Source organism: Cavia porcellus, unplaced genomic scaffold (assembly GCF_034190915.1).
Source record: "Cavia porcellus strain 051 isolate PalLab524CR breed Dunkin Hartley unplaced genomic scaffold, mCavPor4.1 scaffold_1, whole genome shotgun sequence".
In the NCBI taxonomy this organism is placed as follows: Eukaryota; Metazoa; Chordata; class Mammalia; order Rodentia; family Caviidae; genus Cavia; species Cavia porcellus.
This window is the reverse complement of record NW_026947484.1, coordinates 112,654,906-112,671,287: the sequence shown is the minus strand read 5'-3', so window position 1 is coordinate 112,671,287 and position 16,382 is coordinate 112,654,906.

The window sequence follows — 16,382 nt, the reverse complement described above, 5'->3', positions numbered from 1 at the left end:
TATAAATTAGGAACATTAACAGGATGTTTAGAAGTTCTTAAACTATTCCCTTGCCTTATTCTATTAATTTCTTGCTAGGAACATGGAACTGCTCTAATTCATAATAGGAGCTCCCAAAATAAAGATATTGAAAATACAAAATGGTTCAGTTTTCAGTTGTTCTTATTGGAGGTTGGTACTCATGGAGAATTTCTGTATTTCTTGGCCAAAAGGTAGTGCTGGGGAGAGCAGCCAAGGGGTGTCAAGAGGGGGCTGAAAGCAGAGCTAAGTAGGGGCAATGCTCTTACAGATTCTGTAAGTAGAAATGTTACATGGATACTTAAAAATTATTTTTGGACTCTTACACAATCTGACTTATAATATTTTGAAGCCATAGGCATACCTTTGTGTTAGAAGTTTGTTTTGGGTCTGGAAGTTTGGTACACAATGAAGGCTCATGCTTTGCCATTGCTCAGACACTGGAACATCAGATGCTTCATGCTCACAGGAAGGCTGGGTTTCCAACAATAGGAGCATAGGAATGGGTAATATGTTAACCAGCTCTTAATATGTTAACCATGTCCTCTTAGAGCAGAGGATATGTATGGGGTGCTTTTTGTTATCCCAGAATGTATACATTTTCTCATGTACAATGCAAGACAGATATACTTGTAATTATCATATTAACTAATCAGTTAGCTATTCTGTGAGACTACGATTATGCAGGGTGTAGAAAGAACTTTATTTATGAACTTATTCTCTAGGAAAAACAAAAACAAAAAGCTAAGCCAGCACATCATCTAATTCTCAATGTAAAATAATGCAGAAGTGCGGAAGATGAACATCTGATTTGTCACATCTGATACACTAATGTTTTATCCAAAAGGAAGAACACATTGTAACTTGCTCAGTCATCTGCATAAACACCACCTGGCCCTTTACAGGCACCTACTCAAGTAACAGGAATCAACGAATGGCAGCTCTGCTCATAGCCTTTTCACTGGTGGAAATAGAAATGTCTCTTTGCTTTCTTTAAAAACAAAGCATTTATTTATCAAAGTAGCAGCATTTAATACTTTATTTTCAACAGCATAAAATCTAGGTGATTAAAACAAAGCCAGTGGAACCTTCCACAGTGTGGAGTACCTGATCATAAGTTGCCTAGATTTTGAACAGCTAAAAAAAAATTCATTATCCTTTGAAAGGAGGGTAGATCAGCCAGACCTTGTGTGATAATATATTTATTATAACCTTAAGCTACTCTCCCCTTGGGTACATCACTTAGTAAGTTTTACATTAGAAATAGCTGCAGTTTTTAGTGTAAAATATTTTGTTAGAAATGGGAGGATTTTTTCCCTTCCAAACTGACACATTCTGATTGTATGCCTCAGTGAGCATAACTTTGTGCTACATTACACACAGAGAGGTAGCATCTCATTTCCCAGTTGTACTAATAGAAAAATGAGGAGCCTGGACTGCTAAGGTATACTGTACCAGTCTTGTGTTTTTCGAAGGCAAGTTAGTAAGAGGGTGAATGAAGCAGATACAGTTTCATAAAGAAGGGGTCAAGATTAAAGTCTTCCCTTTCTTTATATTTTATGTTTAACTTGGCTTAAAGAGTGTCAGCTTCTCTGTTTGGTCCATGGAGAAAATACTGCTAAACTTGATGCTCTCTACTTACATTTGAGTAAAGATCTTCTGGGTGTACAATTATTTTTAAAGAGGAGATAATGTTGGAAGGCCATTAAACTCTCCGCCCTGGGCTCATCTTACCTGTGGGGCATCTTTAGTTTCCCCAAATTTCTACCAATAGTCAAATCTTGTCCTCTATCACATTAAATTTTTCCTGAGACCACTTGAAAAGTGATAGTCTACAGCTTTTTTCATTTCAGATTTCTGAATCATGTCCCCTGAGTTAGTGCTTCCATTTGCAGACTTTAATGTATCTATTTGGTAGTGAGGGTGATTGGAATTTGGATTTAATGCATTTTTATATTACCAGAACATCTATGCAAACCTAAGGCAAGTGTTTAATCTTGTTTGCACCGCTTAAGTGCATCTTTTCATAGCCTCCAACAGATTCTTGTTTTAATTGTGTTCCTTTATTCATGTTGGAAAAATATTCTTGGATTTAAAAGGGAAAGGGCTTTTGCTCTTTTCTCAATTTCCAGTATCAGAAAGCAATTTTATTCATTAACTTACCTTCATAATACAGTAAGTTTAAAATTTCTATTATGTGCTGTTGTTGGATAGAGGATAATGAGATGAAATTCCTGCCCTCACCCTGGCTATACTTGAAGTTTGAACAAATATTCATAATCATAGAAAATTCATGATTATAGAAATAAGATAAGGAGGAGAGAAATTTCTAAATCAAATAAAAGGAAAGTGACAGTGATTAGAAAAAATTTTATGGAGAATGGAAGTCATTTAGATCCTGCAGGGTGAAATGCACATTTTTTTTTATGGACTTGATTTTTCAGTATAAATACTTAGTTGATGTGTCAAAATGCAATTTTAGTGAGAATTATAGTTAATGAGTAGTGAGTAGTAAAGCTACAATATTAGTTACCTTCCTCCAGAATTTACTGGGACTAACTTATAGTACTATTAAGAAAGTATGAGCCTTGCCAATAAATAGATACATAATGGAATAGTCATACTCCTCAATGAAGTGTCAGTTTCAGGCTGCCATTTCAAATCTGAAGTGATCTTTAGTTGTAAAATGATAATAAAATTGTTGCAAAAGACAAACAATAAGAAATTTTGGGCCAACAAAAACATATAAGCTATGAAATCCTGTAGCTATAATAATATTTCTGCTTTTAACATGAATTCAGCAAGTAACATGAAATTACATTTTTGAGCAATTATACACCAAGCAATTATGTTGCATGTCATCTAATTTAATCTGCACTACAAGCCTAGGAAGCAGGTAATGTTAATTTAACTTTACAGGTAAGGAAAGACAGACGGGTCCCATTAGTTTTCCAAGGTGAGACAGCCAGTCAGCTACATCTACCTGATAGTAAAACCTGAGTCCCGAGAGTGTGCTGATCTCAAGAGCTGAATGGCTTACCTTTACAAAATAAATGTGAACTTACACCATTTAGATGCATACATTGGACGTATTTCCTTCTGATGCTAATCAAAAGTTGTAAACTCAAATTTTTACAGAGAAAAATGGGTAGATCTCATCATCTGGTGAAGCAGAAGGCAAAAGTGAGTGGTGGGAAGTGTAGTCAATCCAAGCTTCCCTGCTGCGCTAAAGGTTCCAGGTCACTGTTGCCATGTGTGCCTGAAGGCCCACTGAGAGTGTCCTTGCTACACTGCCTCGCACATTATTACAGATTAGAAAAAAGCCCTTTTCCCTCTTGGTGAACCTGGCAGTAAACAAGGGCAGGTCTTGTGTGCATGGCTTGGCAGAGGAGTGAGGATCCAGGAGCCAGCCCCATTTGCTCCTTAGGCTGGGGCTCTGTGCAGGGCATAGCCTGTATAATCTTTCTTGAGAGAAGCTGGACCTGTGAATTACCAGAGTGAATTTTTAAAAATTTTTAAAAGTTGATGATGAATTAAAAACTTTAAAACATCATTACTTTTGTGAAATAAAACTCATATATGTATAGGACTTGGCTGCTGGCCACTGTTTGAAACTTCTGGATTATAAGCTTAGCTTCTGATGTGAGAAGAAACAGTTATGATATATTTGGTCATTAAGCTCTTCAGAAATCTAGGGACAACATTTTCTTCACATTTCATTCTGGAAATAAGAGGTAAGAAACATTTTCAGTCTCTGAAAAGTCTAGCTGTGGTAGTGATGAAAAGATTCTCAGGTGGTTTGTTATTCTATAACTACCCATACCCAATGGGGGTACTTAGGAGTTAAAAATGTATCAAAGTTAATGAATGGAGAATAAGCAGAACTTGAGTAAATCTGAAATTATCCAGATTGTTTCCATTAAATGTAGAATGTCAGTTGTGGTCTATGATTATTATTAAAGTAATATTGATGATGCTAATATGTTAAGCTAAGAATAACACTAGAAAAGTGTGTAATGTCTCTTCTATGAAAGAATTTACTTTGAAGCATTGGAGTGGACTTTATTGCAGTGGTAGAATGTGTGAGGCCTTGCATTTAATCTACAGCATCTAAACAGGGGACAGACTGAGAAGTGGACAGGGAGAGAGAGTAGGGACAGAGGGGAAGAGACGGGGAGACAGGGAAAGAGAATGAATCTGCCTTCTGGTTGTGGAGTTATGTTATTTCAAAATAATTTGCCAGCATAAAGAAATTAATACTCATTTTAAGTTTTAAGGCAGTCAAATTTTGTCTGTGTAGTGACCACTTCTTTTTGTGATGTTTTATTTAAGCAAAGCAAACCATATACTACTTGGATCAGGGGAATCATGAAGAATATGTATTGCAGTGACAAGGGAGAGGTACCAAAGTTATACCTCATAATCCTGGTGCCTTCTAACCTGGTGCTTAGGGAAATCTAATCTTGAGGAGTGATAGGAGGCTGCCTAGTGAGAGAGAGAATGAATTGATACTTTTTTTGTAGAGATGGGAAGAAAATACCAGGTCTCTTTGAGTGATTACTAAATGATAAAATGTTCTTTGTAGGGACTGGAGTTGTTTAAACCTTAAGTAATCATTCTGTGAAGTCACGTAAGCATGAAGTTCTTTTCCATCTTCACGGGTAGAAGAGGACGGGTCAGTGGGAACACTTTATTATTTTTTTTCTTTCTCATCTACATACGAATCATATAGCTCTACACCTAAGCACCAAACTGTAAAATGAATCCAAACTGCAAAACTTTAAGCCACTCACGTGAGCTTATTACAAGCATTGCTAGATGTCTAGACTCTAGAGCATTCTAAAGTCTTTCTCTGTCTCTCTCTGTGTCTCTGTCTCCATCTCTCTCTCTCTAATTCAGAAAGAAGCCTAGAGATAATTTGGATTGGAGTCTCAGAGTTTGCAACTAAAATGAATATGTTGTACTAAATTGAAGCTACATATTTAATACTATTTTTTGGCCTTAATATTCAACTTCTTAAATTACTATGACATCTAAAGATATGTTTTTGTTGCAAACATGTGTAACAGTAGAATAGGTTTGTTGGAATACTCATCTTTCCCCAGTGTGGCATTTTTGGCTAAAATATTGGAACTGGAAGGAATCTTTGTTTCAAATTGTGATCTTTGGAGCACCAAGTTGCTTCAGTGTTCCTATAATAATTTAATTACATTTTCATTTTTAAATTATGAAGTCAGTTCTCAGTTATTTGACAATGTGGGCTGCAAAGAGGAGATTATTAATCAAGGCTTCAGAATCTCAGCCAAATGTTAGGTAAGATAGTTTCAATTTTATTCTTTCATTAAGTGTTTATCCAGTATTCACCATGTGACCAGACATGAATTTAGATGTTAGGAATAAAGTGATTGAACAAAGTAAACTGAGTCCCTTATGTCATATTTTTCTATGATGGTGTAGGGTACGACAGTGTTGCAGGGCAACACTCTTTCAGAATAGTACGCTTGGAGAACAATAGGAAGGCTTATGGGAGAGCTAAGACATGGCATTAGGTGGTATCAGGTCAAGAACAGATTGGTCTGGAGGAATAAAGGATTTAGATTTATTACAAATGCAATGGGAGTGATGTAATCTAATTCATGCTGCAAAGCAATCACCCCAGGATACAATATATTCAGGATGAAACCAGGAATGCCTATTAGGAGATTCATATAGATTTCCACTTCTAAGTAAGATATACGAGGTTATATCGAGGTAGTGCTCCTGCTGAAAACAATTAGAAAAAAGTGAGATAAATTTTAATCTGTACAGTTTTAAAAGCACAGAAAGTCATGGCAACAATGAGAAAAAGGTGAAGTATAATTTCAGAGAGGAAAGCTGATAACCTCAAGACATTTTTTTTCCTCTGAGAGCACTTGATAGTTTTGCCATGAGCTAACAATTGAAACTTGACTTATGCTGAGAAAATAAAGATTTTAGTGGCCGTATAGACCTGGAGTAACAAGTGCCTGGTTAGTTTTCTCCATCAGACATTTGCTAATCTTCAAGGTGCTTTAGGGTACTAAACTGAAAGCTTCTGAAAGGCAGAGTGAAATATGTATACAATTTTTTGATATTTAGGAAATGAAGATTTTTAATTTTTTTATTTTAAAGAGAATAAAACAAAATAAACCAAACAAAATAGAACAAAGCAAATCAGAACAGAACAATATAAGCAACATACTTCACAACAAGACAACAGGACATCAACAGTGGCTACCATAATGTCTCTTGTTTTCTTCAAAATGACCATACTTTCACACACAAAAATAGCAAACATTACAAAATAGTATAAAACCATTCAAAAGAATGAAAGCATTACAGGGCTTCAAAACCAGATCACAGGCAATACACAATGGCTACTATAAAATCTCATTTTCCCCCCAAAAGTTGTCCATACCATCACACATAATAAAATCAAATAAAACACAATAGGATAGAATCAATCAAAACAGAAGTACAAAACATGGTAGGACTTCAAAGCAAGATGATAAGAAATCAGCAATGGTTACCATCATGTCTCATTTTCTTCAAAATATCTGTTCATATCATCAAATACAATAACATCAAACAAAAGAATAAAACAAATTAAATGAATGAAATCATTATAAGACTTCAAAGCAATATAATAGGAAACCATGATTATCATAATACATCCCATTACATTCAAAATAGTTGCCCCTATCATCTGACAGAATAAAATCTAACAAAACAAGACAAAAAACAAAGCCAAACCTAACAAAACTGTGAAAACAATACAAGAATTCAAGACAAGACAATAAGTAGTTACCACCTTTCCCTCCCGGTGTTTCTTCCCCTATCACTCTTACAATAACTATTTTGCTTTGGATCCCATTAACTCCTGTTTATTATGCTGGGTTCACACGTATGAGTTCAAATTGTTTCGCCTATGGACATATCTCCAGTTGGATCCATTTACCTACAAGAGCCTTGAGATTATTCTACTTTATAGCTGGGTAGCTTTCCACTGCATGAAAATACAGTATCTTTATTATCCATTCTGTGGTTGATGGGCAAGTTACTCTTGCTTTTTTTTCTGGTCTTCTGTCATGTGGAATAATTGTTTTCTCTCCCTTAAATTTCAGTCTATGAATTTCTTTTCCAGTTAAATGTGTTTCATGTATACAGTATATCGATGGATCTTGTTTCTTGATCCACTCTCCCTGTCTTTCTTTTTATTGCTACATGAATGGTTATGACCAGCGTACTTTGGTTTGTCTGCCATGCTATCCTTCTGTTGTTGGCCCTCCACTCTTCCCCTTCAAGGAAATGAAGATTTCTACAAGGGAGGATACTCATAAAACTATTTTTAGCACCCTTGAAGGAGTGTTGGATTGCAGCAGAGGTACTATCTTTGGGACATTTACTAAATCTGGGTGTATGTGGATGTTGAAAATCCAGGTTTGACTTCTGGCAGAAAATCACTCCAGGAAAATAGAAGCTATCAAGATTTTGGCACTTGAGGGACTGGAGACCTGAAGAATCTCAGACGGATAACTGTGTTCTCTTGCAGGTTTGTCACATTTGAAGGTTACAGGGCTAAGTTGTAAACATCTGAAGGTCAGAACTGAACATTGTTCAGTTACGCAGATTTAAGAAATCAGGTCCTACCAAGATTAAAACTAAGTTAAAACTCCTAGATAACTATGACCTAGGAGCAGGCCCAAGTAGGACTATATTAAATTTGCCACACTGTCATCATAGCCTCAACCCAGCTCAATTCTGTATTGGCTTGAGAAGATTAGTTCCCTAAATACTTGTCCTTGCTATTAGTAAAAAGAGGAAAGCCTTAGTGATGAGAGACAGTATCATTTGGTGGATTTATACTTTGTTGTTGTTGTTTTGGATTTTAAAAACTGGCTAATAGAAAAGACCCAAACAGAAGCACAGAAAGAAAATATAAATAAAACCAAGGACAACAAAACAACCTAATGGTAAAGTAATATAAAGCTTGTTGAAAAGGACATATAATTGAAATCCTAAGGGAGAAAATAAATGAGGGATGCTCTAACTTTTTTCTTATACTGATGAAAGACATCAACCCACAGACTCAAGTGGGTTCAATGAAATGTAAGAAAAAATGACTTACCAACTCATAGAAAATACTGCTGAAAACCAGTAAGTAGACAAGGTCTTAAGTGTCATTTTATCCCCAAAGGAATGTCAATAACACCTCTTCTTATTTCTTAGCTAGGAACATGGAAGGCAGAAGACAATGAGATACTACCATTAGCATACTGGAAGAAATCATATTATAAATTAAGTTGAAATCAAGATTTTTCAGACAAAGTAAATAAAGTGTAGCCAGGTATGGTAGTATACACCTGTATGCCTTAGCTACTCGGAAACTGAGGCAGGAAGATTGAGAGTTTGAGGCCAGCTTGGGCAACTTAGTGAGACCCTGTCTCAAACAGAAAATGTAAAGGACTGAGGACGTATCGTAGTGGTAGAGCACGCCTACTTTCAATCAGCAGTACCATAAAAAAGAAAGAAGAATACAAAGAGGAAAAAGGGAGATAATTTCTTGCCACAAGTTCTATACAAAAAGAAATATTAAAGAGAATTTTTCATTGAGAAGCATGTATACTCAAGAAGGAATGAAAAACATCAGAAAGAAAAAAAATCCTCTAGTAAATAAAAATCAGGATTAAGCCAGGCATAGTGGTACATGCCTGTAATTCCAATACTTGGGAGAATGACATAGGAGAATCATCACAAGTTCAAGGCTGGTTTAGGCTACATAGTATATTCAAGGCCAGTCTAAACTACATTGTAAGACCTTGTCTCAAAACAAAACCAAAAAAACAAAAATTGACTACATAAAATAATAATGATAATATACTTTAGAGTCCTAAATTGCTGTGTAAGTAAAACACCCAATAAACAATGTAAATATTGAGAAAAAAATTAAGCAGAATTGTAGGTGTTCCTTGCTTCAGTCTTCAAAAGTAAAAAGTAATAATTTCTACTAGAATGTGATTATTCATGTACATATAATGCAATCTAAGTAATCTATAGGAGAACAATGAATAGTATTACAAGTTAACACAAGAAAAGATGAAAAATTTATTTGAAGACTCTACAAGTGAAAGAAAAATAAGGAATATGAACTAAATAGTAAAATATGAAGCAAACTTGCCATATCAAGGATTGTATTACAAATAAATGGGCTAAAACAATACTCCATGTAAAAGATTAAAATTGTAAGGCTGTATATAAAAACACAAAGTCCAAATAAATACTGCTTACAAAAAATAAAAAATGCAAATACATAAGGATAAAAAAGGTTAAAAGTGGGTGGGTTGGAAGGATTTAAGTAGTCCTTCTTCATCTGTGGGGTGTATTTTATTGTGTCTATTATATTCCTTAAACTGCACAGGAGTGAGTTTTACAATGTCCTGATTTTTGCATTTTAACCAGGCATTAATCATACCTTAGCCTACAATTTTTGCAGTTTGAAAGAGGAGAACAAAGCTAGCATGATATTTTTTTCTTTTCAATTTTTATGGATAGATTGGTCCTTAATGTAGGTCTTAGTAGCTGTAGCATATATTTTTTCCTTAAATTATGAATGTTTACCTTTTCAGTTAAAGTAAACTCTTTATAGCTGACATGTATTAATTGATAACCTTGCCATTCTTACCCTTTTGGGCCACCATTGAGTAAGATAAACAATTTTTCAACATAAATACTGTGATTTTGCAAGAGTTGGTCTGATAGCAGAGCCAAGTATCAAGGTACTAATGGGTAGATAGCACATATAGTGTGGATGTACTGGATAAAGAGATGATTCATGTTCCTGATGAGAGGGAGTAAGCTGGCATGGGATTTCTTCATGTCAATTGAAATGAAATTCAATTTAAATTTTGTTAATTATTTATTTTTAGAATTTTTCATTTAATACTTTCTGACCATGGTTGGCCATAGGTAACTGAAACCATAGAAGGTGAAAATGAGGAGAAGGGGGTCCACTGTACTTGAAAGCACTGACCAGAAGAAAGCTACTATAGCTTTATTAATATCAGAAAAAGCAGACTTTCTAAGATGAAAAGTATTATTAGAGGTAAGGGGGATACTTCATATTTGTAAAGGGTATTGTTGAGGTTTGGATCTGGAAAATCTGCCCAAACCCTCGTGCTCAGAGGTGTGGCTTGTGGAAGGTGATGGGAATACGTGGGCTATAGATGATTTGCTATTAGGTTAGGGGGAGTCCTGGGAGTGTGCCCTGGAAGCATGTATCTCTCTCCTCAACTCCTCCCTTCTGTCTCTGCTTCCTGGTCACTGTGTGATTTTCTACTTTGAGCTTGATTAACATGAACTGAATCTTCTGAAACTGTGAGCTAAAATAAATCACTTCTCCTTTAAGTTATCCATGCTGGGTATTGTGACTCAGTGATGAAGAAAGTGATGACAGGTGCGATTCAATGGAAAGAAAGCTATTTCGTCAATCCTGGCTACACACGACAGTGACTTAGACTGGCAAGGTAGCTGTGTCTAAAAAGTAAACTAGTCAAATCTGGATTCATGTTAATGGGTAATTGCCAAGAAGACTTGATATTGAGCTTGTGTGGACTATGAAAAAGAGAGAAGTAGTAGGAGTAATTTAAAAAAATTTTGTTCTTAAGGACTATTTTAATTGCAGTACTGATTACTGAAATGAGATTAGTTATTGAGATGAGAGTTCAGGAGAGAAGAATAAAAAAATTCTCTTTTGGCAAAGTAGTTCACAATGGTGGGGAATAGCAGTAATTCAGTGTTGAGCATATAGAGAGACATTTGTAGGGACAAATTCATTATTCTACTTCAAAAGTAAAAATATTAAAGTTCGGAAACTCACAGTCACATAACAAATAAATGGCTGACCAAAACTAAAGTTGGGGTGAGGGTGAGCGGGTTTAGCTTTAAGATAGAATGCTTGCCTAGTATGTGTGAGACACTAGGTTCAATCCCCAGCACTACAAAACAATACCAGCAGCAAAATAATAACAAAACCAGAATGAAAATCCAAGTGTCTTGGAGTTCATCTTCATGTCACCAGTCATATCATGTATTGTTTCTAAACTTGCTTTGTCAGCAAGTAGAAAATATTTCATATAGAATAACAATAATCCCTAAAATGTATGGAGGTCTATACTAGGTATTATGCTAAATACTTAAGATATCTTTATTCTTGCTCTTTTTAAATAGCCCAAAGAGATTGATACTATTATAGGTATTTTTATAGGTTAAAAAATTGAGCTTTTGATAATAAGTAACTTTACTCAGGTCACATCATTGGTGAAGCTAGTCAAATAACCAGAGTGGGGGGTTAGCTTTTGTGACTACTAAGCTATATCCTTTCCTCCTATTGTAGAGAAGAGACACTCAAATTGTGCTGTGTTTCTGTGATTTCTTCAAGGACTTATAATCATTTTGCAGATCTACTGTTTGAGTTTTTGATCTTCCAGTTTTTCCTTTAGATTTTAAATTTGACTGAGGATCCATTTCCACTCAGTCAAATTTAGAGAAATAACTGGTCATTACATAAGTCTCTTTCTTTCCAGAGCCCTGGTAAATGCTTCATCTGGACATAGTGTTGGCTTCTTAAATTTCAGCAGCTGTAACTGCTGTCTTTTTGGAACAAAGAAGTAATTAGAGATGATTGGAAATAAAAAGCCTCTTCTCTTTTTGTGATTTAAGAGCCCTTGTATTTTTGTTGACCTCTGAAAATTGCGGAGAAAACAAAATGAATCCATCAAAAAAATCCACAAGCTCAACACCCCATCCAAATTACTTTCTCAACCAAAACTAAAACATTCTTGGAAAAAGGAATCCTTTTTTGTCTTTAATCTAAGGACAGTGTAAAAGGCCACGTAGTCCCTGGGACCACTTTAATCAATGTAATAGAGTTTGTTGACTTCAGGCTTTGGGGTAGTACAAAGGGACACTCAGATGTAAGTCAGTGAGCGAATGCTTTCCTGAGGCATTGGACTAAAAACAGCTCTATGTGATAAGAGGAAAGGTCCAAGAGGAGTCAATGATGTGGTCCATTCTGGCCAGGCTGATACAGTCTGAAACTGTGCTGTGTACTAACGGTGAGAGGCAAAAGCCAGCTGGTCTCCCTATGTAGCATAATTTCCTTTACAAGGCATTTGTGAGAAAAGAAGTGTACAGTGATGGACCTTTGTTAGTTCAAAGGTTTTTACCTCTTTATTCTAAAGCCCCATTGTGAATTCACAGGGCTTAAAATATGTATTACTGTCCCTTTCATTTTATCATCCTAAAAGAAATCAAAGACAGGAAACTTTTTTCTTCCCAATAAGCTTGTCTGTTTGAAATCACAGGGTGTTTGTACATATGGTCTCTTATTACCTCTACTGAATCTTTGTGATTTCAGTGGGAGTTGGTGAGACATATTTCTTCCGTAAAGAATTTTAAGGAAGGTTTGCAAAACAGACTGGCTTTCTCTTCCTTTTCAGTAATTACAGTTTAGCTTGTTGTAAAACGAAACAAGTGTATTTTTAAAAAGATCTGAAAGACTGTGAATCACCTCCCTCCTTTCCAACTAAGGTTGAGGAATTTGTCTTGCTTTAATTCCAGCCCTTGAAGATTTCTATCCACGACTTTGGCTTCAATGAAACTTCTAGACAAATGAAACAGGTTTTGGGTATAAATACTGTGTGCTGTATGGTGTGATGCAGGTAAAAAGATGGCCATATGACTAAAATATACTTTCACAAGTATTGTTAATTACTGTTTACTATTATTGGACTAAGGAGTTTTTTGAAGGTGCTTATTTCATATTGTGAACTGTTTGCCAGCTGGAATCTCAACTGTATTTTTCATCTGACATGCAATCCATACTTTATAGTCTATCTTACATCTACTTGGTACAATTTAAAATTTCAGTTTCTGACAGTTAATAAAAAGAAGAAATGCTCATTTTTTTTGTAAAAACGGAAAAACAGAATTATCTCTTAGTAGCAGAAAAACTGGTGCACTATGCAATTTTCCAAAGAAATATTTTGCTCATCATTTCCTGAAGTGTAATTCAAAACATTCACAATGTGAATGAAGAGAGAACATTTAAGTTATAGGCACAAACAAAAAGTACCATTAATAATTCAGGTAAATGCAATTTTACACAGAAAGAAAACTGTCAAGGTAATGGAGAATGTTTCTACAAATACAGAACATTTAAGGAACATGAAAATGAGTTAAGATTTGAATGTTTTACCTCCACACAAGATCTTTATGTAGTTTGGATTTTCTCTTCTTGATTGCACTGTTGTAGCAAACATTTACCATGATCTATAACCTCTTCTAGATTACATCTGTTGGATTTGTTCCCTATACTATCTATGCCGTGATTTGTTCCCTATACTATCTATGCTGTGATTTGTTCCCTATACTATCTATGCTGTGATTTTAAGGGGCTAACAAGAGGTGGGCTTTAAATTGTTCTTTAATACCTGCCAGTTTATTTCTATTGACCTTGATTGACTGAAGAAGTTACTTTCCTACTTTAATATTAGATTACATCTCAGTGGTAGTGTCTTTCAGTGCATGTTTCAAGTAGTTTGGATGATTCAGTTTTTAAAGGCACAATGCAAAAGCATTATTCATCAAGGTATCTTTGAGATGTGAGTTAGGAGAGCAAGTTGCATTGACAAGAATAAAAAGATGAACTAGAAGAGTCACTGTTTTTAAGGAAGAATTTTTTGGCAGACTGGAGGAGTTGTCATTCCCTGCATTAGAATAATAATCTGGTTTGTTTAGTTCAGTGGTGGTGAACCTGTGGCATATATACCTCAGTGGGCTTTGGCATCTCTGAAAGCTCTAAAAAGTTCAGCATCATTGGAATTTTTTCACTTATCTCACAAATGTTTAATTAGGTCTCAATGTGTACCTGGCAATGTAATAAGCTCTGAGGGTAAAAAATAGAAGAGGTGATGTAAAGATGTTCGGAGTAGAGGTAACAAGTGAAACAATGCTGATAAATAATGGGGTTTATACACTGAAGGAGGCAAAAATGTTTCAAGATAGAATAATGTTGAATCCACAAGATGAAATTGGGAGACTGCCAAGTATTTGGAGTGGCAGGTTTGTGCACTGAGATGGTGGAGAAAGAAGGCAAGGGCCAGACAACAATGATGTGCTATTCTAGGTAATTTAAACTTTATTCTGAAGGAGACAAGCCATTATCAAGGAGTTTAAATTGGGGAGTGGCTTGATCAAATTGGAGCTATTGAGAGGTCAGCCTAGTAATTTTGTGGAATACAGATTCAAGAAATACTAAATGCAGAGATTGGTAAGGAGGAAATTAGAAGAATGTGGGGCAGATATGATGAGAGTATTAATTAATGGGAGTGAATGAATACAGAATAGGTTTATGGGCAGCTCAAAGGATAAAACTGACATTATTTCATGATCAGATATAAGGAGGAGGGGAAGGTACAGTCCTGTTTCTGATTCAGGACTGTCTTTGGATGCAAATTGCTAGTGAAATTGCTAAAAGGTAAAGTCCTGCCAGTTCAGTTGCTGTGAAAGACATAGACAAATTGTTCTTCAAAAGGGATACAGTTCAGTGATAGAGCACTTACCTAGCACATCTAAGGCCCTGGTTTCATTCCCCAATATTAACAACAATAACAACAACAACAACAAAATGTTATAGCAAATTACATTTTTGCTAGCCATGTGTGAGAGAGTCCTATACTGTATTCTATCTAATATTTTGCACTATCACATTATTTTGAGCTTTGATAGTCTTTCAGTGAATAATTATGTATCATTGAAAGTGGATTGGGAGCTGTAACACAAGTAGTGTACCTTTTATCTGTGACTTCCCTGTCCAGAGATCTATTTACTTGGAGAACCTCTAGTTGGTGTCTGCAGGAAACTCTTTTACTCTGGTGAGGCTTCAGGCCCTTCCAGCTTCCTCCCTGGAAAGCACATGCTTGATAGTCAGGGTTCTGAAATTCCAGGGACAGAAAGTATTTTCAGTACAGCACTCAGATCCTTGACTATACCTGGTCTTTCCAGAGCAAAGAACCTATTTTACCCTCCTTAGTCTTCTTTCTTAGATTCAAAAGAAGATGGAAGTGGAGGAAGATGTGCAAGGATATGAGTGCTTCTTAAACAGAAATTTTAGCCAATCCTCTTTCTTTTTAGCTACCTCTCTTCCTTTACCCTCATGTCTAAAAGGAAGTATTATTCTATTTTCCAAGAATTTCCAGGGGTTTGCTTTACAAATTATGTTGGTTCTCTGTTTTAGTCCTTGGCGGTCAGGTCCTGTGGTCTTGGATCTGCTAAGTCATCACTATTCTTTACTTTTGTACCAATTTCTAAAGATACTTCCTTATTTCATTTATGCAAAATGAGCATTGTTTCTAGAGGGAGCAAAAGTGGGAGGTGTATTTTCAATCTGCAACTAATATGCTAGTCTGCTTAATTTTTCTCTTTCAAATTCTTCACTTGTGGAAAGGGATAATAATATCGATTTCAGTTGTGAGAATTGAATTAGATAGTAGAAGTAGGATTTGTAGTTTCTCAAATGTAGAGTGTTATATAGTATTCTCACCTATATGATCACATATCTCATGCTTGTGGCACAGATTGCAAGTGAATTACACACATTTCCCCCCATGTGTAAGAGTCAAAGGTAGTAATTGCTGATAGGCAATGCAGGTCTTATCTTTTGAGTAGTAGGTCTTCTCTAAGGAGAAATTCCTAATGTTCTACCTAGAAATGGAAGTCTGTTGTTAGACCTTGGATTGATGAGCACAGCATAGGAACTGTGAGCCTTTCTCTTTATTTTGTAGACTCCAGAAGAATCCCTTTCTTTACTGCATAAGTTCTGTCTTTAGGGAGCAGATAGATGTATGTCTTTGTAGAGCGGAGGAGTTCTGGGAGGTGAATCACTGTTATCATTGCCTCTCAAATTCCACTGTGTTTACAGATCACTTAGGAATCTTAGTAAAGTCCAGGCACTGATTCAGTAGGCCTAGATGGAGCCTAGAATGATGCATTTTTAACACAATTTCCTTCCTTTCTACCTTCTTTCTTTCCTTCCTTTCTCCTTCCTCCTCCCTCCTTCACTCCCTTCCTCTCCATATCTTTTTTATTTCTAAGAAAATAAGTCCAAACAAAATAAAACAGAATAAAGCCAATCAAAACAAAACAGTGAAAGTGATACAGGACTTCGAAACAAGATAATGGGAGACCAGTGATGGCTACCATAATGTATTTTGTTATCTCTGAAATAGCTGCCCATGCTATCAGACATAATAAAATCAAGCCAAACAAAACAGAATCAAACCAACAAA